The sequence below is a fragment of the Canis lupus genome, chromosome 4 (assembly GCF_003254725.2).
Source record: "Canis lupus dingo isolate Sandy chromosome 4, ASM325472v2, whole genome shotgun sequence".
Taxonomy (NCBI): domain Eukaryota; kingdom Metazoa; phylum Chordata; class Mammalia; order Carnivora; family Canidae; genus Canis; species Canis lupus.
Window position 1 is genome coordinate 78,685,528 of NC_064246.1, and position 25,924 is coordinate 78,711,451.

Below are 25,924 nucleotides of genomic sequence, written 5' to 3' on the forward strand. Positions count from 1 at the left end.
AGATTATAGATTAGGAATTAGATGTGTCTCTTCAAATCCATTTATTAATGCAAGCATTCACATGTTCTTGCAGTCTGAGCTCGAGAATAATGGGAATGACAGGTTTTTTTTTTAAGCTATTTTTTTTAACCTTTCAGGTTCCACTTCTTTATTCAAAGTAAGTCTCCATCCCACAATTCTTGCTAAAGAAGAAATTCCATGTCCTGGAAGAACTTTCCTCACCCTAATTTGGATGTGTCAAAACATGTCTGAACATTAGAGTGAGCATCAATTGGTCACAGGCTGGTAACTCCACTATATATAAGAATACTCAGATCAGGACACCTGAGTGGCTCAGTGGTTGAGCATCTGCCTTTGGCTCAGGGCGTGGTCCCAGGGTCCTGGGATCGAGTCCCACATCAGGGTCCCCGCAGGGAGCCTCCTTCTCCCTCTGCCTGTGTCTCTGCCTCTCTGTGTGTCTCTCATGAATAAATAAATAAAATCTTTAAAAAAATACTTAAATCAATATCAGACTTGTAAGAAATAAAACATTTAGAGCTAGCAAAGATATTTGAAAAAAAAGAAATATAGTAACTGATATCTATTATTAAGTAGTGTATTTTTATTTATTTACAATAAATAACACAGATCTTATTAAGCCAGCGAATACAGCTTATAAAATATTTATAGGTATTTCCAATGGAATTCATGGTATTTAGAAATGGCCAGGCATTATCATTGCTCTGGTTATCATTACCCTTATACCCATCATCACTGAGCACAAATAATTTATGGTTGTCTGTTGACCTGTATACAAAATGAAATGGCATCAACAGAGAGGAAATTAATGAAATATTAAATTAAATCTTGACAGTAGGCTCTCAGAGATGGCAAAGAAATTCTGTTTATAATACAAAACCAACATATTTAACATATTTTCTCATTTATAGTATCTATTATCTAATCACATGAAACACCTGCCCCAAAGTTTCTATTCTCTCAACTCTTACTCTCAACTCCTAGAAAACATGATTTCTGCAACTCAGGCTGGTGAGTACATCTATGTCCTTTCCTCCTCCCTCCCCACACACAGTGTTTTGGAGGCTTTATATTTTAGTGTAGCTGTCTATAATTCTAGAATGATTTGAAATAGTCAGTTTTTTTTAAAATTTCATTTTAGTGCATCCCAAGAGACTGACATTGATCAGACACAGAGAATCTGTCTTTTAAATCAAAGACTAAGTAAAAGTCTGTGAATGCTTATGTGTGAATATGGTTGTGTTTGCCCCTGACATAGTTGCTGTCAATATTACTTTTCTTTTGCCATACCTTTGCACTGAATTTAACCTGTTGCATTAAAGAACACTATTAGGTATTCCAGGTAGCATAGATTCTAAAGACCTCTTAACAAGCACCTCTGAGGAGCTAGCTCTTGGAACTGTCCTCGTATTTATACTGCTGAGGCAAGACTCTTTTGATAAATAAGATGTTATTCATTTTATAAATCACTTGATTTCTTAAACTGGAGGAAGCAGTACATACCCTTAATTACAGAAGTTGAGAATGCTTGGGGAGAGAGAGATGTGAAGTTCTTTTAATTTATTGCAGTACTGGAAGAGTGCTTTACCTGGATATGCCATTTGTTTAGTCTCAGTGGCTATCCTAGGTGTTAAAGCTCTTGCTTCGGTGTCTGTGACACTGGCCTCCAATTTTACTCCTTATTGACAGCTGAGTCCTCTCCACTTAGATCTAGATTCCAAGGCCAGGCCAGTCTGGATGGGGCTTCTCTCATTGGATATGAAAATGATCATGGTTATTATAAAGTGGTGGATTTAATTGAGTATACAAGAAGACACCACTTGTAGAACTGAGTGGTCACAGTTCAGGATCTGTGGTAGAAAGATACCCAGGAGCCATGCAGATTGTAGTAAGTGGAGTAACTGGCTGGTGTACAGGATTTTGGTTCTAGAAAGCTGTAAAACTTAAGAGTAAGTGCAGTAGGCCATGGCTTGCTTCTTCATATTCTCCAGTCACAGTGGTGGTGTGCCGATCAACTGGGTTGGAGTTGAAAAACATAAATGAAGCAAGAAGACATGATTAAGAAAATGAACAAATAAAGAAGCATCTGAATCAACAATAAAATCAAAGAAGCAATGGATCTTATCAAACAGAACATTGTGAAATCCAGTGGAATTGCAGGAGGCTATTTGCTAGATTTGCATTGCAAGGACATGGATGTTCTGTCATAGTGGATTCATTTGTGCGAAGAGAAAAAATGGTGACCAGGGGATGTCTCAACAATACAAGCCACCAGATTATCCAGGGGGAGGAGAAACAAGCTGGACAAAATCAACTCAAAACTCAGTGTTTTGCCCTTTTAAGCTTTGCAAACTAGTATCTGCTGTCAGACAACCTACATATGTGCACAATAGTATTCCTGAGCGAAACATGGCTTTCATCATTTTTTTAAAAAATTGCATCTGTTTAGAAATTAGCCTATAAAACACTGTCATTCGATGAAGAAATGGAAAGATAAAAAATCTATTGGATTGATTCCCCAATGAAATGCTACTCTCTTTTTAGTTTTGTTGTTGTTGTTGTTGTTTGTTTGTTTGTTTTTTAAAGAGGGAGAGACAGAGTGAGAGCATGCCCTTGGGTAGGGGCAGAGGGAGACAGAGAATCTTATTCCACATCCAAGGTAGACCCTCGACACAGGGCTCAATTTCATGCCAAAATCAAGAGTCAGACCCTTAACCAACTGAAACTCTTGGGTGCCTCTACCCTATTTTCCTTTAAAGATGTTCTTTGTTGTTTTTTATAATATAGTGCTAACAATTAAAATTTTGTATTATAGCTCCACTATTATAGCTGCTACACTTTTTTAAAAAAATATTTGCAATAAACCAAAGAACTATAATGCCCTTTTGCTGGAGGTCTTAGAAATGATAGAATTATTAAAGGCATTAAATGGATTCTACTGACGTAAACTAATAGTAATTGGGGAAAAAATAGTACCTTTCCAAATTCTCCAAGTGAATGTATCCCCATTAATATACTTTTAAAACGTAATGTGTACATAGTGACATAGTTGGTCTTTATGATATGATTAATCCGGCGTGTATCTCTCAAAGCTTCACATTCTATCTCTCCCCCAAGACCAGAATGTGGTGTTGTGCTGTGTGCTCTGCTTCTCAGCATAGAAAATATTGGCAAAGAACAAGCAAGGTGGCTATACTTCTGATTGTTTTACTTTTTTAATTTATTATTGAAGTATAAGTGATATACAATATTATATTAGTTTCAATTGTACAGCACAGTGATTCAGCAATTCTCTGCTCTATGCACTACTCAGTGCACACCACAATGAGGGCAGTCACCATACAACATTATTACAGTATTACTGACTATATTCCCTATGCTGTACTTTTTATCTCCATGACTTATTTTATAACTGGGAAATACGTACTTCTTAATCCTCTTCAACTCTTTTGCCCATCCTCCCACCTATTTGTTCTCTGCATTTAAAAATCTGGTTTTTGTTTGCTTATTTGTTAGTTTTGTTTTTTAGATTCCACAGATAAGTAAAGTCATATGGTATTTTTATTTTTCTGTCTGATTTATTTCACTTAGCATAATACCTTCCAGATTTATCCATGTTGCTGCAAATGGCAAAATCTCATTTTTTAAAAAATGGCCAAGTAACATTCCAGTGTGTAGTGTTGTGTGTCTGTGTGTGTGTATGTGTGCATGTGTGTATCTCACATCTTTATCCATTCACCTACGGATGGACACTTGGTCGGTTCCATATGTTGCCTATTGTAAATAATGTTACGATAAACATAGTGGATATATTCTTTTCAAATTTTAGGTAAGTAAGTAAGTACGGTAAAATAGTATTTTAATTTTTAATTTTTTGAGGGACTTCCCTACTGTTTTCCACAGTTGTGGCACAAATTTACACTTTTATCAACAGTGCACAGGAGTTCCTTTTTCTCCACATGCTCGCCAACATTTATTATTTCTTGTCTCTGTAATACTAGCCATTCTAACAGGTGTGAGGTGATATCTCATTGTGGTTCTGATTTGCATTTCTCTGATGATGAGAGATTAAGCATCTTTTCATGTGTCTGTTGGCCATCTGTATGCCGTCTCTGGAAAAAAAAAATCTATTCAGGTTCTCTGCCCACTTGCAATTGGATTACTTGTTTTTTGGTGTTGAGTTGTATAAGTTTTTTGTGTATTTTGTATATTAACCCCTTATCAGATACATCATTTTTGTTTTGTTGATGGTTTCCTTTGCCGTGAGAAGCTTTCTATTTTGATGTAATCCCAATAGTTTATATTTGCTTTTGTTTCCTTTTCCAGAGGAGACATATCCATAAATATGTTGCTAAGGTCCAAGTACAAGAGATTACTGCCTATGCTTTCCTTTAGGAGTTTTATGGTTTTAGGTCCTGCACTTAGATATTTAATCCATTTTGGGTTACTTTTGTGTATGGTGTAAAAGAAAGTGGCCCAGTTTCATTCTTTTGCATGTAGCTGTCCAGTTGTTTCAACACCATATATTGAAAAGACGGTCTCTTCCCAGTTGTATATCCTTACCTCCTTTGTCATAGATTGACCATATAGGTATGGTTTTATTTCTGGACTATCTATCCTGTTCTATTGATCTATGTGTTCATTTTTGTGCCAGTACCATACTGTTTTGATTACTACAGCTTTATAGTATATCCTGAAATCTGGGAAGATAGATGTCCTTTTAATCTATTCTGAACTACCATTTATTCTTGAAGGAGAATCTTTTAAAGAACTGCTTGCTTTGGTTTTAAATGGATTGTAATGAACTCTGAATGTAGACAACTGGATTTTACAGTTACATAATGGTTTTACAGTTGCATAATGGTTTCCTCAACTGAAAGATGCCTAATTTTAGTTTTTCTGTTTTCATTCGTTTTACTAAGAATGTTTTATAAATTATAAGCCTGAAATCAATCATACTTATGTGTATATGTTAATAAGAGTAATCATTTCTAGGTCAATCATATGCCATAATGTATACAGATGTTTTGAGTACTGAATTTATGGAAAATATATCTATCTCCATTAACTGCTAGTAACACATTTGAATATGTGAAGACACTCCTGAAAATTTATGTAGAAAAAAAATCATATCAGATAGCTCACAGATTAGATTGTACAGATATTGAGGACATTAATAATTACTCATTAAAAACAATCCTATGCAAATATAATAGTAATAGGAAGTCAGTTTTAAGTCAATCTTTTGTGAGAAAAAGTTAAGAGCATATAGGGTATACCTAAGAGATATCAAGGGTATAGTTTAATATATTAAAGTGAGTGTGCTAATATAATGCCACACTAGCAATTCAGAAATTTTAACAATTAAGGTCAAAGTTATTATGATTATTTTGCAGTGCCAGCCTGGGAATACACTAGGAAGTGTATCCCCACTTCCTTGAGGATAAATGTCACCAGATAAATAGTTAAATATATTGATTACCAGGCATCTGCTCCAAGAAGTCCTCATTCAGTAAGTTATGTTGAGACATAATTATCTATAGTTTACTGAGCACCCCGTGAGACTTATCAGGCAAACTTGAAAATCACCAAGGCTAGAGAAGGACCATGACCTTGACGTATTCTCAGTCTTAAAATCTTCCTCATTTGTACTCAGTTTGTGAAGCAGGTTACCACTGTTACATTTTTGAACCATTTTATCAGCCCTTGATCACCTGGTCTATCTGTGACTGACAGCTCTGTGAGCTATTTGGTATATATATACCAAATAGCTTATATATATATTCCTTATAGTCTTTACTTGGATTTAAGAATACACATGTATTCTCAAACTTAATGTGCATAACGGCCACTTGGACAAATCAAAATCCAAATTCATGACCCACCACATAAACACATAAATTCTGATTCATTTGGTGGGAACTGGTGGGACTTAGGAATTCACATTTGAAAGAAGCGTTCCTGCCAATGCTGATTAAAGTGTTGTAAGGATTGCATATAGAGAAATCATGCTGTAGACAACTTATAAAATCACTGTAAATACTGGGAACTGCATCATACTAAAATACCTCCCTAAATCTAAGAAAACATGATGGAATTTTCTCTGTATTTGGGGGGTCCTATCAGCTGCCAACTTATCTGAATTTACTATAAGTGACGTACTTGAATGTCATAGGGCACTATCTTTATTAATTGGAATTATTTTGAGATTCAATCTATTAAAAAAGAGCTCTAGGAAAGAACTGGTAGGTGAATTGATTAAAACAAAATTTGTGGGGGTTTTTGTGACTTACCTGAACTTTTTTCTTAATATTCAAGCTAAAAAGATAAAATTTGCAACTGCAATTATGCTCTTTACCTATGTATCAGAAACTCCGCAAAGAGACTGAGATTGCTTCCTTACAGGAAATCTTGAAATTCTGGAATTCACATTTTTAGCAGGTAAGATATAACTTTCATCATTATGCATAACAAGATAGGGCTTTTAATTTATTTGAAAATTTAAATGTTTCTGATCCTTTTTGCAATGTTATGTACATGTTTTAGGACAGTTGAATTACTCTGCTTTTCACTAATGATCTGAGTGAAATTTTCCATGAATGTGTTATAATATTTCTGAATCTCATTAAATATTTGCAGGATATTATTTTGGAACCATCTATCTTAATTGTCATGATCTGGAAAAACACTGAATACATTTAAGCTGGTCGAATTTGCATTTTGATGTATTTTAAGTGTTTAATCTCAGATATCAAGGTTGATCAACATTTGAACATGTCTGATTTGCAGAAGAATGAAGCTGTCAGTCTTATAGTGATTAAAATAATGAATAAAAATATATTAACCATGTGAACTGTGGATTTCTTTATTGGTACATTAGTATTATAAATTAGGTAAAATTTGTCAGTGTGATCAATTTCAGGTTTTTTAATTTCAGAAAATGTAGTCCAATGTAATGAAGAATAATAACACTGGCTTTTTCATAGAATTATTACTATAATGCAATCAACAAAGTATATTAACAATTTGAATGAGCAATGCTTTGTGGTGTGTGTGCATGTATATATATGTATGCACATACACATACAGCTTTGATTATAATATCAGTGTTTTAAATATGGCTGATTTTGTGTGAGCCAGTTTTGATTTATTTTTTGATCAGAGAGCATTAATTCTACTATGCCACTGATCATCTATATCTGATTTCCAAAATAATTGTTTTAAACAGAAGTCATGTTATTTCTCCAGGCTTGTTTTCCTCATCAATATTGTGTAAAAAAAGTACCTTTATGAAGAAAAAGAGAAAACCTGAATCTTAATTTAGAGGAATGTCTTTACATCTTCATCCTTGACAACAAAAGGGCAGACATTTTAAAGCTTGGGCTTTTTATATGATTGAGGTTAGTAAGTATAGAACCAAGAACTTTATCTTCACTTGCCTGAAAACATCAAACTTGATATAATTTTTCAAGAAAAAAGTTTATATATTATATCCTAAGTTACATTTCACATCTCACTGCCACAGTCACATGCTTTCTCTCTCTCTCTCTTTTAAGAAAGGAAAGTAAGCCTTTCTGTTGTGAATATTATTTTTATCTTATATGCTTTTATAATTGTTTTTAATATCAAAGAATTAATACATTTATAACAATAATGTTTTAAAAACAGAGAAGATTACAATTTGTGAGAACTTAAAGACATGGTTCTATTCATTTATAAAATTATAAAATTGAAAATTATAAAATTTAAAAGTAATAGTTCTTGTATTTATTAAAGTGTGGTATGAACAGTATTTGAAAAAGAGTCATAGACTTGTGTTCCATCTAGTATCACAGAATATAACTGATAGCTATGGTTTCAGCCCTAGGAAATCATTTTAGATACTTATTTGTCCAGGGGATTAGTTAAACAAATGTCCCTAACCAATTTAAATTTGTCATCTCAATTGAAGACAGGTCTCAAGAAAGTGAATTGGTGGACCCTGAAACACATGGACACATGTTGTGACTTTCCTATTCTTGGAAACTAAAAAGGTAATTACAAATCACAGAGGTGGCAGTGACTCGAAGGGGTCAGGTTAGAAAGACAAGGAGAAAAATTATGGTCTAATTAAAAAAAAAAAAAAAAAAAGGATGTGTGTTTAAACCCAATTGAGTTATTTAATGAGTAGATTTAGAGAAAGGATGGTACCCTGTCATACCACTTCAGCATATTGAATAGCTCAAGGGGAAAACGTTGCAAGGAAGCTTTAATTAATTTCCTTCATCTAATCCTCTGTTAACACTGAACAAGCCTCTGTCACATGCATCATATGAATTCCAAGGACAAAGTAAAAGCCATTTAAAAGTAGTCATATCCCAATAAGGTTATTAAGAGACCATTTCTAAGTTTTTCATTAAAGTTAATGCATTTAACACTAATGCCATTTAAAAAACATATTACAGTCTGGCAACTTCACAAAATATTGATTGCTTTGGTGTGTCCTTATATACTAACTTATTATATTTTTAAGTAATTTAATGAAGCAAAAGTCTAGGTTATTTAGTTCCAGCTTGTTGTGAAAGATTGCAACTCTTGTAACAGCTTGAAATAGCAATAGCTCAAGCCTTTGGGTCTATCAGTTTCTGTATCTAAAATTGAGTGCCAGCCTTATAGCTCTTGTGTTTTATCTAGAGCTTTTCTCTCTCAGGGTCACACAAAGGGGTAGGAGATTAATGAGGTGACATATTAAAAAGTTTTATGAGTGATAAATATTATCCCTATTTTTCCGTAGGAAGAAATGGAGTCATATGTAGGTTAAGTAACCATTAAAACTGTTATTCTTTAAAAGGATCCATTTATGCTGCATTTAACTGCATTCCAAGCACTTATTCCCTGCTACTATTCTTAACTGTCACTTTGAATGCCAAAGGTGGGGTGAGGGTAGGTATCATGTATAAAAGTATGCAAATTTTGAATCACTCAAACTATCTTTTTAAATATCGATCAATATATCAAATTTAATGCTAAAAGAAGAGGTTTTTGCTTACTCTTTGCCAAAAAGCTTCTTTTACTGACATTTTCTTTAATGTAGTTGGGGCTGGAGGTGGTGAACAAGAGATAGATTTGCATATAACCCTTCAGTAAACTTACTTACTCAATCTCTAATACACTCTTGACTGAAAAGATGGTGTAGAAAGAATGTCAAAGACCTCATTGAAGAGTGGTTGTAGAATGCTTCCCCACTGATTGCTGTAGAGCAGGTTTGACGGGAATGACAGCATCTTTCACTAGCTTAAGGAAATTCACTTTTTTTTTTTTTTTCCTGGTCAAAATGCAGCTTAATTCAGCATCAGGAGTACAATAGCTTGTTCTGTGAGGTGCAACATTTTCAGCATAACAGTGATGCAGTATCATTTTAACAATGAATTCTCCTTTAAGATTTTGAAGAATATATTTTCAGCATAATGGGTAGAGTGGGAGAGTATCATACAGTGGACCAGGAAGGGAGATGGGAAAGTTAAAGGGATGCAAAAGAAATAAAAAGGTATTATTTTACATGAAATAACATTTTTTTTTTAAGATTTTATTTATTCATGAGAGACCCAGAGAGACAGAGAGGCAGAGACACAGGCAGAGAGAGAAGCAGGCTCCATGCAGGGAGCCCAACATGGGACTCGATCCTGGGGCTCCAGGATCATGCCCTGGGCTGAAGGTGGCGGTAAACTGCAGAGCCACCCAGGCTGCCCAAATAACATTTAATTAATTAATTAATAATTTACAGAGTGTTAAGCATAACAAAACATGCTGAATGAACTGGAAACTAACGCAAGTGGCTAAAGAAATTTTTGCAGATGTATTCATTCATAGAAATAAAGGCTGAGTAAAGAAAGAACATGGAGATAATTTTCTTTAATTTCCATACAAAACGTTAAAAACTATTGATATCAGAAAAGTTCTTTGTTTTTAGACCTCCCAAGTGAGTGGTATAGCTCTTTCAATGTCCTTAAATCCTTCATCAGTGAATTTCAAATTTCTTCTATGTATGCTAAAGACCTATGTCATGAGTATTTTAATGAAATTAACTCAAATGACAAATAAGAAGAAATGAAGGAGAAAGAGAGAGGAGGTGGAGGAAGAGGACATGTACAAAGGAAAATGCATTAATTAACATCAGCAAAAGCAAATGATCAGTGTCTGACCTCCTTTCTGGCAATCTGCTTCCTTATTTGGTCAAATTTACCTTAGGGATAGCTATGTGTTTCCCCCCCCCCCCATACTTTCCATTTGCATGTGAACATATTCATATTTCCCACGTTTTCCAGAATCTGACTGAAACAAGTTTATGTCTTAAACACATGACAGGTTCCCTACTCTGTTCTAAGCAGAGCCAAATGTGCCATGACTAAACCACAGGGAAGTATAAGACAGTGTAGGGTGAGGTACATTTGGAGGAAAGGAAGGAAGACTTTCCTAATATACAAAACACATTCCAAAGGTAGTTAAGCTTGAGGAATTTCGAGGGTCCCTAAAAATTAAAGTTCAACATGAACAAAATACAGTGGAAGAGGAAGAGATTCCTATGGTCTGAGCTTAAAGCATAGAAAGTTAATCATTTCAAGAAAACACTAAAAATATTCGTATTATTGGATATTATTTTATTAGAGGGAGAAAAAGATTAGATATCAAATACATGAGGTGTAAACATTTCCTTGACCATTTAAAATCAGCTTTCCTTTTTTTTTATAATTTTTATTTATTTATGATAGTCACACAGAGAGAGAGAGAGAGGCAGAGACATAGGCAGAGGGAGAAGCAGGCTCCATGCACTGGGAGCCCGACGTGGGATTCAATCCCGGGTCTCCAGGATCACGCCCTGGGCCAAAGGCAGGTGCCAAACCGCTGCGCCACTCAGGGATCCCTAAAATCAGCTTTCCTAAACAAATGTTTCTATTTGTTTCTTTACCTATAAAAGAGGGATTATAATGGCACTTCTTGGCACAGAAGATTATTGTAGAAAGTCAATGAGATGTTATATGTAAGTCACTTAGCATAAGTTGACAGTTTCATGCATATTCACAAATTTTAGCTATTATTGTGACCACTATCATCACCATTTAAAACCCTGATGATGCATATAATGTCTTCACAAAAAAAGTGAATGCCTCAAGATTAAATAAGCAACCCTAGTATCAAGAAGCCAGGTAGAGAGGGAGAATCCAGGACATGAAAAAGGAATATGAGCATCTGTGGCAGTAAAAGTGTAACTGTGAAAATGTTATGCCATAGATATTAAGAAGGGGAGTCCTCCAAGCATGGAGGGTGTAACTTTGGGAAAAAACAAACAAACAACTCCAAGTCCGGAGAAGATGAGAACTGAATAATTGTCCACTGTACTAACAATAAGAGCATAGCAAATATAATGGCAAAGAAAATGAAATAAAATATAAAGATGGAATTGCCATGGCTTAGGCATGAATTCTTTGGAAGTTCACTATACCTAAGGAGCAGTAACTAGTATCACCAAAACATTTATCCATAACAGATGTCATGGCTTTGGAGGTTGAAGACAACAAAAGGAGAAGAAAAGGAGAAGCTAAGAATATCCTCAAATGATTGAGGATAACTTGTGACATGTTTGATGGAATTAATCCTGCAAAATTTTTTGGAGGAGTGCAAGCTATTGTATATATTTAAGGGAATTGACCTGTGTTCTAGAAGAGAAGTGTATGGTCACATAATCTTCTAGAGACGCAGGTGTTGACAAAAATTTGTTTCAATGGAGTAGTGATCATCAGTAACATGATCTCTGAAGTGTTAGGAAGAAGAAAAGTTTGTGTTAAAAGCTGTCACAACCTGATTGGATAATCATGGTCCCTGCTGTATTATCCATGGGGTGTTGCACAATATCAGCCATATCGATCCAGGGTCAATCCTTAAAACAAAGACACTTTACAATGGCTTATATTCTTGTAGCATTTCGTCCTCTATCTACGGATAAAAATTCTCATAAAATATAGACTCCTACAGCATTTTAACATGAGTTTTACAGTATTTCAGAGATTATCTCCCCTTCAAAAGAGACTCCTTCAGCACTTGTTCAGGCTCCATCAAATTAACCACAAACCTCTCATCGTGGTACTGCTTTCTTTTTCTTCATCAGCAAACATCTTGAGACAACTTCCTGCTGTTAATCACTACTCTTTCTTTTTCATTTTTGGGAGCCTTTTTCCTTCCCTTTCCTTTTATGGGCATTCCTGTGTGTTTCTTTTTCCTAGCTTCTAGTCTCTCCTCATTCTCCATATTCTTAGGCAGCAATTGGATCCAAATACATGTTTTAATTTTGGATGATAGGCAGATGCTTCCACCTCAGACTCAAATCCAAATGCCAATGTTTTTAATCCCAGACCAGAGGCTTGGGAGCTGGAAATGAAAATGGAGAGAAAGTCAGATGAGAAAACTGCTGTTGAAACCATGGCTGCCCTGAGACCATGTGGTGGTGAGTTTATCCCAGATCCCATGGTTGGAATAGTCCTGATGGAAGTAGGAGAGAATGGGAATGTGTTGGATTGACACAAAATGGTCAGACTCTACAAAATGGAATTAATGAATTAGATGACTCTGGGACTCTGAAAGTACTACACTCTCATGGAAAAATTAGGGGGAAAAATGCAGGCTGTTACCATAAAAAAAAAAAAAAAAATCTTCTGAAATGCCCAGAGTGCTAGATGGAGAAGACAGGGAAGACTCATGTGAAATCATAACCACAATTCTGCTATCTGTAGGAACAGAGTTTTAACTCTAATCCTTTAACTCTATTCCTTAACTATCCATAGAGTTAAAGAAATGAAAAGTCCAAAGATTAAATATAACTAATTGTTATTTCTTCATAATCTCTGCAGAAACCAAACAAATTATCTCTAAAGTTAGTCTTTCTGATAGGTAGGAAATCGTATGAATTTGCCTTTGTCTTGACATCTAATGAAGTTGAGAACTTTTTCATACATATATTTTTTTAATGTAGATATCTTTGTTTGTAGAAGGCTTATTTGAGGGCAGTCCCAGTGGCTCAGTGGTTTAGCACAGCCTTCAGCTCAGGGCATGATCCTGGAGACCCGGATCGAGTCCTGCACCTGCTTCTCCCTCTGCCTGTGTCTCTGCCTGCCCCCCCACTGCCCCCCCCCCCCGCGTGTTTCTCATGAATTAAAAAAAAAAAAAAGGCTTATTTGAGACTTCTGTTCCTTTTCTCCAAGATGCCTTTTACTGACAAATTTCTTGGATTTCTTAATGCATTTTATATGTATCTTATAAATATATGTATTTCGAATATATTTTGCCATGCCGAATCTTGCCTTTTAAGATTCTCAGTGGTGTCTTTTGATAAGTAGACAGTCTTTCTTTTATGTACACTTGTATTTTTTTTTCCTGCATGGTTAATGGTTTCTGAGTTTAAGAAATTTTTCACACTCACTAGAATTGTTAAAATGAGAAGACAAACAGTAGCAAGTCTTGGCAATTATATGGAGCAACTGAACATCTAGTGGTTAACTGACCCAATTCCACTCTTGGATAAGTAGCCTATAAATAGAAATACCTTTATTTAGCTACCTGAAATCATGCACAAAAGTACTGGTGTCAACAATGCATATAATAGTGAAGAAAAAAAAAAGAAATAACCCAAATGTCCATCAACAATAGAAGAGATACTGATTGAGTTGGACCCACACAATGGAATGATAGGGAATAAATTAGGTTTACACACAATAGTTCAGAGTCTAAAGATGATTTTTCTCTTCTTTCTGGTAAATTTATCTTTATTATTATTATTTTGCCTTGAGGTTCCAAGATTCCTTTTTTTAAGATTTTATTTATTTATTAATGAGAGACATGGGGAGTGGGAGGAGAGGTAGAGACATAGGCAGAAGGAGAAGCAGGCTCTATACAGAGAGCCTGATGCAGGAGCCTGATGCAGGACTCGATTCCAGGACTCAGGGATCAGACCCTGAGCCAAAGGCAGATAGATGTTCAACTGCTGAGCCATCGAGGCATCCCAAGGCTCCAAGATTCTTTATTCAAAAGTCCTGTAGTTTCATTTTGGATATATGTTGGCATTGATTATGATGACAGACACTGCAGCTTCAGATATTTAATTATTTCAATAGTTCTTACATTTTCCTTTGAAGAGTTTCTATTTAATTTGTTATTCTTTTTTCTTCAGCAACAAATGTTGTGCATGCTAGATCTTTCTGTGCCATAGCTATCATTTACTTCCTAATAATACATAAATCTTTATTTTCCCCAGCTTTATTAGTGTTTATTTCCTCAAGTGATTTCTATGTCTTCAGTCCATTTTTTCTTGTAGCTTCCAAATTACAATTTATTTACTTTATTTTTTTCCCTTTCCTTTTTGTTTAATTCCTGAGTATAGTCAGGACATGTTTATAGGCTTCCGTTATCTCATCACTTCTTAAATGCTTCATATCTCTTATTAGATTACATCTTTCAAAGAAAACCATTTTCTTTAATCTCTTTTATAGCATTGAACAAATGGTGTTAGATTGTTCTAATTTCTGATTCAATACTGCTTGTGTGAGTTTGTTTCTGTATTTTGGGGGGATGATCTATTCTTTTTATTATTTGGGATTTTTTAAAATTATATTTTACTAATACCTATGAATATGCCTTCTAAGTTGTGAGAATGATCTTTTTCCTAGAATAGCTATTGTTATATGGGAAAAAAGTCAGGTTGGCAAGACACAGACTCTTAGCTATAGAGAACAAACTGATGGTTACCAGAGGGGACATGGGTGAGGGATGGCTGAAATAGGCGATGAGCATTAAGGAGTGCACTTGTGATGACCACCGGGTGTTACATGTAAGTGTTCAATCACTATATGGTACACTTGAAACTAATATTACACTGTACGTTAACTAACTGGCATTTAAATAAAAACTTTAAAGAAGTCAGGTTGGGAAATAGACCTTTTGGATTTAAGGGATGTTCTCGCACAGTGCTTTCCTACCATTTCAGCACTGGAAGTATATCTCTGCTCCCCATTCTTTTTCTTTTCTATGCTTTTCACTAAAGTCATACATTTTAGAATGCTTTGTTTTCATTTTCATTTTTTGTTTCCTTGTTAGCTTATTGGTAATGCTTTTTAAAAAATTTTCAATTGTTTATGTATTGGGAGAGCATTTATGATTAATGATATAATTAAGTGAGTTCAGACAAATAAAAACACCTTATCTTCGCTAATCCAGTGAATGTTATTTCAGACAAGAAGGCATTTTCAAAAAGCTTGATGTATGAGAATAACATAAGATTTGCACTTTAAGAAGATCTGTCTTGATTCAAAATAAAGGATTTTTTTTGGAGGAGGGAGAATGTTCAGTTTGATATGTTGCCACTTGTGAGATATAAATGGAAATGTGTAAAATGAGTAACAAATGTATATATGAATATGTCAAGACCCAATACCATTCATAAATAAAAAAAAAAAAAGGTTCTGGAATGAAGAAAATGACCTGGAGATTCCTGTGGAGGATATTAGTTTTTTGATGGCAACCAAAGTCACAGGGTTAATGTAGTTCACTTTTATTAATTATTCATTCTTTAACATATATTTTGAAAATCGGCTGCATGTCAGGCTAAGAGCTAGGTACATCACAAGGAACAAAACATAAAATGTTCCAAGCCTCATATATTCTGGTATATAGAGAGTGAGAAGCAACCCACAAAAAGTAAATGAGAGGTCATATGATGGAGCGTCTGTAATTAAGAATGAACATAAACACAATAGGATAAAATAAGAATATAATGATGACCCAGAAACACCTACTATGTAAATATTCACAAATTTAATTCCTAACTGCTTAGCATTTTCTATTTATTTATTTATTTATTTATTTATTTATTTATTTATATTTTATTTATTTATTCATAAAAGATGCAAGGGGAGAAGCTTCCTCCATGCAGGGAGCCCAGTGTGGAGCTCGATCCTGGGACTCCAAGATCACACCCTGAGACAAAGGCAGATGCTCAACTGCTGAGCCACCCAGGTGTCCTGAGAGTTTTCTACCTAATTCAATGTGTATTTGATCGTTTCTTCTGAATATTCATAGATAGTATGGATACAGAAGAAAGTATCTATCCCTGAAGCATTTAAGTAGAAAACGTTATGTCTGAGACAACATATGTGATCTTGAATGATGAACAGGTTTATATTTGTAAAACAATGCCATATTATAGACTAGCATATGGAGACAAGGACTGGGAGAGGTCAGAGCAAAAAGATGATGTGGGTGAAGGTTGTATTGTGAAAGGAAACCAACTTAGAGAGTTATTTTTGGTTTGATAAGGACTTTAGCCTTTACGCTAAAGATACTTGAAAATGTTTTGATAATGGGGTGAGATTTAGTTTTAGACATATTTGAAATCAAGATCGAAAATTGAATGGGGACAAAAAAGAAACAAATATATTACCTATGAGCTCCATTCACTGTGAGAGCTGAGGTTCTGAATTAAAGCACTAATACTTGTGATAGTTAATGGGAAGTTTTATTAATTTTTGAAATGTGGAAGTAATGAAGACTTATTTGACTTGTCAGTAAAAAATTGGGAGTAAATCTAGTTTGGAGGGAAACTAGCCTGTTTAATTTTGCAAATGATTTGTTTGAAAACATCATATGATATACTTATTGGTGGCAGCATGAAGCTGGTAGTGAGTAAAGCATATGGATATGGGGATTAGTACCATAACAGGTATGGGAATCTGGAGAGAAATCTCAACTTAATAACAAACACCAAGCTGTGTAAGAGATTGCTGGAAGTGCGATATAAAAAAAAAAAAGAAAGTGCGATATACGTATGTATACATATAGCTAGCTAGATATGCACACGGAGCTCATTCACAAATAAACATACCCGTATACTTAACACAGAGATCAAGAAAGAAAATCACGCGTTACATATTCTTTGGAGTCTCTGTTCATTCAGTCAACACCGTTTGAGAAATTTATCCATAATATATATAATTATTAATTCATTCACATTGTATATAGTATTTCATTGTGTAAATAGCCTAGAATTGATCAAATTAGCAGTGGAGGAGGAGGACATCGATACTTTTAAGGTTTCACAGAACTTTTGAATGCATAAAGATAATAGGAAGGGACATGTCTTGGTGACACATGGTGAACCATGGCAAAAACTCAGTAGACAAAAGAGTATGGAGAATGTGAAATTTGTTAATAATATCAGGTAAAATGAACATCAGATAAAACAGAAATTGTGACATTTCCATTACATTTGGCAATTATTGGCAACATTGTTTAAAGCTGCCCATTAAGGAAAGATGCACAGGATGGGAAAGTCTGAGTTAATGATGTTTGAATAAAATGAAGAAGAATATATAATTTTTTTTTTTAAGATTTTATTTATTTGAGAGAGAAAGTGAAAGCATGGGCAGGGGGAGGACCAGAGGGTGAGGAAGAAGTAGACTCCTCACTGAGCAGGGAGCCTGACACAGAGCTCAATTCCAGGACTCTGGGGTGATGACCTGAACCGAAGGCAGATGCTTAACCCACTGAGCCACCCAGATCCCCCCAGACTGTTGTTTTATGACAAAAATTATTAATAAAACATATCATGCAGTTGTCCTGGGAACACATAGATTTTTAGAATAGCTTTGTTGTTGCTAACTTACTTTTTACTTACTGTGGGAAATGTATATTTTTATGTGTATAGAGAAAAGAATGACTATTAAGAGAACTAAAATCGTAGACGGGGGAAAGTCTTAAACATAAGGCATCATGTCAATATTGAAACATGCAAGAGGGGATACAACCCAATGCAGAGACAGTGGATATAAGTTTACACAAGAAATGAACACTCATCCTTTGGAACCAAGGAAAAAGAAGGCATGTGGTTAAGTTTTTAAATAAATAACACAGTATGGTTGACAAAGAGAATGTCTGTGAATTTTGTGCCTCCTGACTTGATAATTATTTTTTTGAGATAAATTCTTTTTATTTATTTGAGAGAGAGAGAGAGAGCAAGTGTGAGGAAGCTGTAGAGGGAGAGGGAGAAGCAGGCTCCCTGCTGAGCAAGGAGCCTGATGTGGGGCTTGATCCCAGGACTCTGGGATCATGACCTGAGCTAAAGGTAGATGCCCAACCGACTGAGCCACCCAGGTGCCCCTGACCTTGATAGTTCTAATGAAGCATGAGGCAAGGGTAACAGCTGAGAAAGGAGGAAAGCAGTGACATAGAGGTTACTTCACATTTGTGACATTTTGCAATAGCTAATTCATGAAAAGCTTTAAAGTGTGAGGAATTTGAAAGGCAGGTTGTTGAGATGCTTGATGAGAATTTAATAGAGATCTGTGATTAAAAAACAAGTATGGAATCGGAATGAATGGGTTTGAAACACACTTCAACCACTTACATATTTTGTGACTTTGAGTTTCAGGTTATTCACTTGAAAAATAAGAGTAAAAATAATTTATATGCCTGTAAGATTGCTATAAAGATACAATGAAATATGATAGGTAAAATAATAGACACACATCTCAATAAATATTAGCTACTCTTTTTTTTTTTTTTTTTGGATGAATTAGTGGATCTATAATGATAGGATAAGAAAGTGGAAAAGGTTGATGGAGCAAGAGAAGAATAAGGGGTCAAGACACATGACATATTCGTTTTTATTTTTATTTTTTTAGACCAAAAGTACGTGAAGTGAGGTAGAAGAGTTAGAAGAATAAGTGGTTTTAGTGAAACTAAAATTAAATTGATTAGCATTCATCATTTAAGATCTGGCAAAATTATACTTGATCTCTTGGTGTGAAAGGTACTCAATACTTACTAGGAAGTGGAAAGTTGTTCCTGAAGATTCTTAGTAAATTCAGGGTGTCTCACCCTCACATTTACTCATTCTCCAACCAGTATCCATCTGTATTTTGCTCTTAACACTCTGGTGGCATTGCTTTGTGAAAATCTGGTATCTGCTTTTAGTTGATCTAACAACAGATAAAACAACTGAATGAGCTCCTCTTCCTTTTCAAAACAGCCACATCTCTTGACTGCCTTCACGTCTGTACTGTTGTCTCAAAGTCCTGCATCTGTGGCTGCTCTACCTCTAGCCTCTCCCATGATTCTAAATCCTCAATTTGGGTGTCTTCAAGATAGAAATGATATTCAGATTGTGGATGGAGTTTACTCAGCTTTGGGGAAAAAAGTGTGAGTTGAGAACACGATAGCCCAAATCTATATCCTGAGTAAATTTGATATTCAGACTTGCTTAGAATGGGAGATTCTTTCTCTATTGATTACTGGGTGCTTGAACTAGTATGAATAGCCACCTATCCCCAGGGCTCCTTTTCTCTCATTGTAAGTAGACAAAACAAGCCTTCCTCCTCCCATGGTCTGTAATCCTTACTAAAAAGTTCTAAATAAGCTATATGTAGTTTTCCTAGAACTCTTTACCCTCAAACTTCTAGCATTATTCTGTTCAGGCTCTAACCTTTTGGTCAAGTCTTCCACCACAGCACAGAAGATAAGGGTATTTCCACACCTTAGGCCACTTTTCTTTTCATACACATTGAATGACAAGGGTCTTTCTTGTCTCCTTTCTAATGATAGTATTTCCCATCACCAGTACCTTCAAGGTCAGCCCAGGGGGAGAAGTGGGTGCTGTCATAAGACAGCAGTCCATTTTCCATAGTGACAACAGACCATACCAAACTTTTAACGAGGCACGAGTCTTTCTCATCTCTCTCTACATGACCTCTAGTTGCAGGGAACCTTTACAACTCACTTTGAATTTATAGTGGCTGAGACCTCAAAGTACAACAAAATATTCTGTAAGTTAGGAGAATTTCTGGAATGTCACAGACCACTAGACTCGCACAAACATCACAGATATGGCAGATGAGTGAATTTTAGAAAGTTCTATCTCTCACTTTCTGATTTGCTATGTCTTACTAGAGAAGAGTACATCACATTTACTACTTCCGATTCTAATTAGCATGACATTATTAATATTGGTGGATCAATATGTTGTTTGGTGGAATATCAAGATAGTCAAGGTCCTTTTGAGCATACTATAACAGAGATCAAGAGTTAACATACTCCTGTGACAAGACAGTTAAAGATTTGAGAACTGAGTAGGGGAAGCCCTTCCCAATAGCGGCACTCCTCAAAAAAACAACACAAAACAGTGGTGCTTCTCGAGAGGATGGCATTATCACTCCATCAGACAGACAAATGAGAACCAAAGTGCTGGCCAAAGATGAGTGAAATCTAAGATGAATGGTGAAGGAAAAAGAAGATAAATATTGATTTTGATTTTGAGATTGCCTGTAGCATCAAGGAATGTATCTGAAGATATTCAGATTGACCTCTACTTTGAAAGATTGTACTTGTTCCTTTCCTGAGAAAGAAGGAAGGACCTCTTTTTGTCATAGCAGATTTGTATATGGACTATTTAATTGGCATAAATAGTAAACTGTTACAAATTGAGATAATCTACCATTCATAGCTACTAGGATCTCATTCATTTCCCTTGATTCCAGAGTGGAGGGAATGATTGTAAATCCCTGGCAGCAGTGACAGTTCCTCGTGTCTGAACAGCACAAGTATTCCCCGGGTAGCCATGGGACCAGGGATGCTTATTAGGTATGGGTACTATTGTGCCCTCCAGGGCATGAGCTGCAGCAACTTTAGCATCCAGTTCAACTGAACTGGACTTGGTTCCAACTGGAAATTTCTGCCTTCCTCATGGCACAGTTCAGGTGAACTAATGTCTTACAAATATTTTCATTGATAAGAGACAGGAGATGGGGAACAACTAGCATAAAAATGTCTTTCATTTCTTCCATCAAGGAATTGATCTGAGAGCAATAGTTCTGAGTAATCTCATGGAGATGTCCCATAACTGAGCGATCATCTTTGTTCTCTTTGAAATTATATTCAGTTTGATAAAATGTAATTTTATCTCCTATTCCACTTTTCACACATTAGCTTACATTTAACTCTGAGCATGGAAGTCATGCTCTGCTTTTTTAGGAAGCTAAGGCTAAAACATGTTTCTGGGACAGGTACTTAAGATAAGTTGAGAGTAGAGTAGAAGACAGCTTAAACATTTCACAACCCTAAGATTATGTGAGGCATAGAATTTATGTCTTTAGTTAATTACATTTATGTTTTAACCCTCACAGTATTATTGAGACTATAAGCAATACCGCAAAAAGAACAAGAACAGAAGCAAAACAAAAAACAGAGCTATGAGTCCTTACTACAGGAAAGACTTTTACAAGTGTGTTTTCCAAAGACAATTTTTCTAGTGTGAACAGATGCAACAAATTAATTTTTTTCCTAGCAGAGCTATAAAAATATTGCAAACAACCTGTCAGTTACGACCTTTAAAATGATATTGGCCTTTTAATCTCATAATGGTGAAAATGCATTAAAGTGTGGCTGCACATAAATTGTATTTCAAAAGTCCCCCCCAACAAGATTGGATAAAATAAGAAGTGGAAAAATACAGGGTTGTTTAGGGCAAATCACATTCAGGGAGTATAAGAGTTTATGGGACAATTATTTTTCACATCCAGAAAAGAAACATGTGTGTGAGAATCTTACTGTTCTAAGCTGAAAAACTAGTTTTTTTTACACCATATTCAGCAAAATTGAACTAATATTATTCTAAAGTTAGAATCATTTTAAAGAGGACAGTATTATAATGAGAAATATATGAATATGTGAAAAGTTGATATTTAAAGACAACCTTATATTATATTGCAGTTTATGTATCAAGACAAATGGGAAAGGGGCAAAACAGAGGCCCTTTTATGCTAAATTAAAGAAGAGGTGTATGTTAGAGAAGGAGGATCACCACGGTGATTCCTCCTTTAAGAGAATGTCTATATTATGTATAATACCCCAAATGGATACCAGCGTTTGTAGGTGAGTGTCCAAACCTGTTTCCCTCAACTTCTTTGACCAGAGTAGAGGCTCCAAAGCCACCTATTTGAGCTACTTTACCTCTCTTATATGACTCCAAATCCAGGATTCTGAGTTCTTCATCAAGTAGGCAGTTACTTCTGGAAGGTAGAGGAATTGTGTGGTGATGTGCCAGGTACTTAAATCCTCTTACTCTGAGTCCCTTAGAGTCAAACTTCAAATGAAAACTATGTTCTAACCCATGAGCACATCCTGTGGCCTATAGGACTGTATTCATAGATCTTTTAATTGATGAGTCAGAGAAGTTTTATGAAGCTGATTTAGAAACTTGGAAGTAGATCTCTTAGGTGGCTCAGTCAGTTAAGCATTTGCCTCAGCTGGGGTCATGATCCCAGAGTTGGCATCTGGCTCTTTGCCCAGCGGGGAGCCTGCTTCTCCTTTTCCCTCTGCCCACTGCTCCCCCTGCTTGTGCTCTCTCTCTCTCTGTCAAATAAATGACTGAAATCTTAAAAAAGAAAAAAAAAAGAAGAAAGAAAGAAAGAAGAAAGAAAGAAAGAAAGAAAGAAAGAAAGAAAGAAAGAAGAAGAAAGAAAGAAGAAAGAAAGAAAGAAAGAAAGAGAAAAAGAAAGAAAGAAAGAAGAAAGAAAGAAAAAAAGAAAGAAAGAAAGAAAGAAAGAAAGGAAAGAAAGAAAGAAAGAAAGAAAGAAAGAAAGAAAGAAAGAAAGAAAGAAAGAAAAGAAAGAAAGAAACTTGGAAGTAGGAGACCTAAAGTCAATAAGATATGTGGTGTTCTTTTCTGTATGGACAGATAACTCCAAACTCCAGGCACTATTAGAATGAGGTAAGGAAATAGGTGAACCAAGCAACTTTTGGGGATCACCAACTAGTAAGGAGTCAAATAATATTAGTGGACTAATCTAATGTGATATTAGCTTCTCTACTCCTTATAAAGATGACAAACCGTAATTTAGACCAATTCTCATCTGAACAGGATATGCCACTAAAGACAACACTCTTTGCTGCCTCTTTTGGTCATGCACAGTTCCCAGCTTCAAGCTGCAGCTTTAAGCTGAACAGAAGTCTTACACCAGCTGCTAACAGAAAAGAGGAACCAATAGGTACAATCATCTTTAATTCCCAAACATGCCTAACAAGATGAATGGTGTATTTGGTGATTTAAATGTAAACCCTTACTGTGTTTTCTGAGGGGAAAAAAAAATGTATCAAATAACTACAAAGAAAAATGAAAACTGCAGCTGCCATCAAGTTGAAAACACTTCCTTAAGGTGTTAAGTGCAATTACAATTAGGAAACAAAAGTAAAACAACAGAAGCAAAGTTTCAAGCTTACTCCTAGAACAAAACTTGGAACTGTATCTATGTATGTTAACTCTAACTTTAATGAGAATGAGTATTTTCTGACTCATGCTCTCTATTTATCAATAATAGATAAATGTAAGATGATAGGCAGTAGCAAATAAGCAAAAATACTAGAAAAAATACTAGCAAGATGAAGCTGCTTCTTTTACTTTACAGTATCTGACACTGAGACACTAAGTGTTTGACATGAATTAGTATATTCCTATTTCACAGATGAAAAATCAAGGCCCAGAGAGTTCAAGTAAATCGTTTGTGACCATGATACTAGGAAGTGGCATTCAGCAGTTGCACCAAAATCTTGGACTTTAACCACTAGAGTGTCTCTACCAGGCTTCTGAAGGGAGTGAAGATGTAGAAGTCAAATGTCTAAATGATATTGTATATGCATTGGGCAATGTAGAATAAACATGTGGAGTCTCTATTTTTGGGGCATCCATATTGACTTTACCGAGATGTCTTAATTATATAGATTTCTGAGAAGTTGATTTGATAAACAAAAGTTACAAAAACAAGATCTTTCAAGTTGCTAATTTATTGTGGTGCTCATATTATTATTACTTATTTAATATAACACTTTGGGGGAAAAAGCCCTCCAAATTTCTCTTTCATGATATAATAGTTAAATAAAAGAAAAAACAGCATGTGAAGGATTACATTTTTTTCTATTTACAAACACAAATGAAAAACAAAGTCATGTAAATCATATGGATGGATTTCTAGTACAGATGTGAAGGGAAAGATTGATTACAACCTCAAATTGTCTTGGATATGACAGGAGTGAGTTAATTAATCAATGGTTATGCCATATTACTCTAGTACTGCTTTATTTTCCCATCCAATAACAATTCTAAGTTACTAATGTTCTTCTTGACAGACATGACTTCTGCATTCCAGAGACTGGTTTATTTGAGGGTCTGCTGCTTCCTCTGTCACTGTGGAGGAGCATTATGTTGAAAATTAACTTCATCTGGTTCGTGGAAAATAACAGACCATTGGGAATCTTCACAATAAATTATGTACTTACATTATCAGAACAAAAAAAAAATGGACCTTTGTCAAAGAAATTCTTGCTTTAATTTGTTAAACATTATCACTTAGATTATTTACATGCTGCAATAATTAAAATAAAAATCACAGGAGATAATGAATATACATTTTGATATGTTTACATAGAAGACAAAGTAAATTGGGTCAAACAGAGTATGAACACCAGGGCAAATGCAGCAAACAAATAAATATTAACTTACATTTTCCAAAGGAATAATATCAATAAATAATAAATAAAATCAACAGATTTTTCCAAGGGAATAATAATAAAAAATAAACAAATAAAAAATAGAAATCAAACCATACTTGAAAAATTAACATCAGTTGTCTAAAACACAGAAATTAGCTAAAACATTGAACAATTTTGTACAGGTTAAGAGGAAAAGCCCTCTTCACTGTCATAAAATACTCTTTCTTTCTTTCCCTCTGATATTTCTTTCTATCTAATTAGGAGATGTCTTAGAATTTTTGTGTCATCTCTCAGGAATATGCATACTGTGGCACTGACAGCTGGAGTCCAACGTGAGAAAGGGAGAGGTCTGAAAGACGAAGAGTTCCCCTGAGAGCTAACATTTTCAGAACAAATTGGCCAGCTGACAAATAATCGCCGAATTTCAGAAGATAGTTAAAATTGGTGATTTCAGAATGACCAGAGTAAACAATTACCAAAGATGTACTCAGAACCCAAATATTTGTTGTGACTCTCTTCAAAGAACTCTCAGGTAAATTTTTTTTTTAATAACTGCAGATTTTGCTTACTTTTCTGAATTTGACTGCTGAGTAATTCAAATACTTTTCCATGGAACAATATATTTTTCTAAAGTAGATTTAAATATAAATGAACAAAAATATTCCAATCCAAGATCAAAAAAGAATATTGCAATTTGAATCAAATCCATATATTCTTTAGTATATGGCATGCATTTTATTTATAAATATATATAAATACATATATTCAGACTGCTTATTCTTATTCATAGATTTTGTTTTGTTTTATTTCATAGAATTCCAGCAGCAATCACTCTTTCTGCTCTTTATTAATGAACACCTTCATTTAATTGGAGAAGGAATGATGCATTTTTTTAAAACATGCATACTTGAATACATGTTCCCTACTTTTCAAAAAAGGAGTTTGCTGTTTTTCACTTACATTACATATTCAGATTTAAGAGCATAATGGAGAAAAAGTATTAAGAATAAGTATTTAAGCATATTTATAATATTTCTAGTAACCTTGATATTCTTGGAAAATCATTTTTTATACTTGAATGACCTAGATTGAATCTTACTCTTCTGTGAAAAATGATGAGAATTTGGAGTGTTGCTGTATTTGTTCTAGGACATCACACTTAAATCTGGAGAAGCAGCATGTCGTGTAATTGTTAAGAACCCAAACTGGGGACCAGGCTACTTGGGTTAAATTAATAGGTCTGCCTATTACTGGCTGTGTTTCCTTAAGAAGTTATTTAACCCTTGTAAGTCTTTGTTCTTCATCTATGCAATGAAGATACTACCTCTGTTTCTGCTGTCAGGATTAA

At 34.9% G+C, this 25,924-nt stretch overlaps 1 long non-coding RNA gene across 1 annotated transcript in view; it reads right to left on the reverse strand.

Moving 5' to 3' along the window:
* Nucleotides 1-645: 645 nt before the first annotated feature.
* Nucleotides 646-25,924, reverse strand: part of LOC118354495 (uncharacterized) — a 36,796-nt gene continuing 11,517 nt past the window's right edge. Inside the window, exons 2-3 of the long non-coding RNA XR_004815083.1 lie at nucleotides 12,125-12,420; nucleotides 646-2,033 (exon numbers count right to left, since the gene is read on the reverse strand). This is a non-coding gene — a long non-coding RNA (uncharacterized LOC118354495). The remainder of the gene's footprint in view (nucleotides 2,034-12,124; nucleotides 12,421-25,924) is intronic.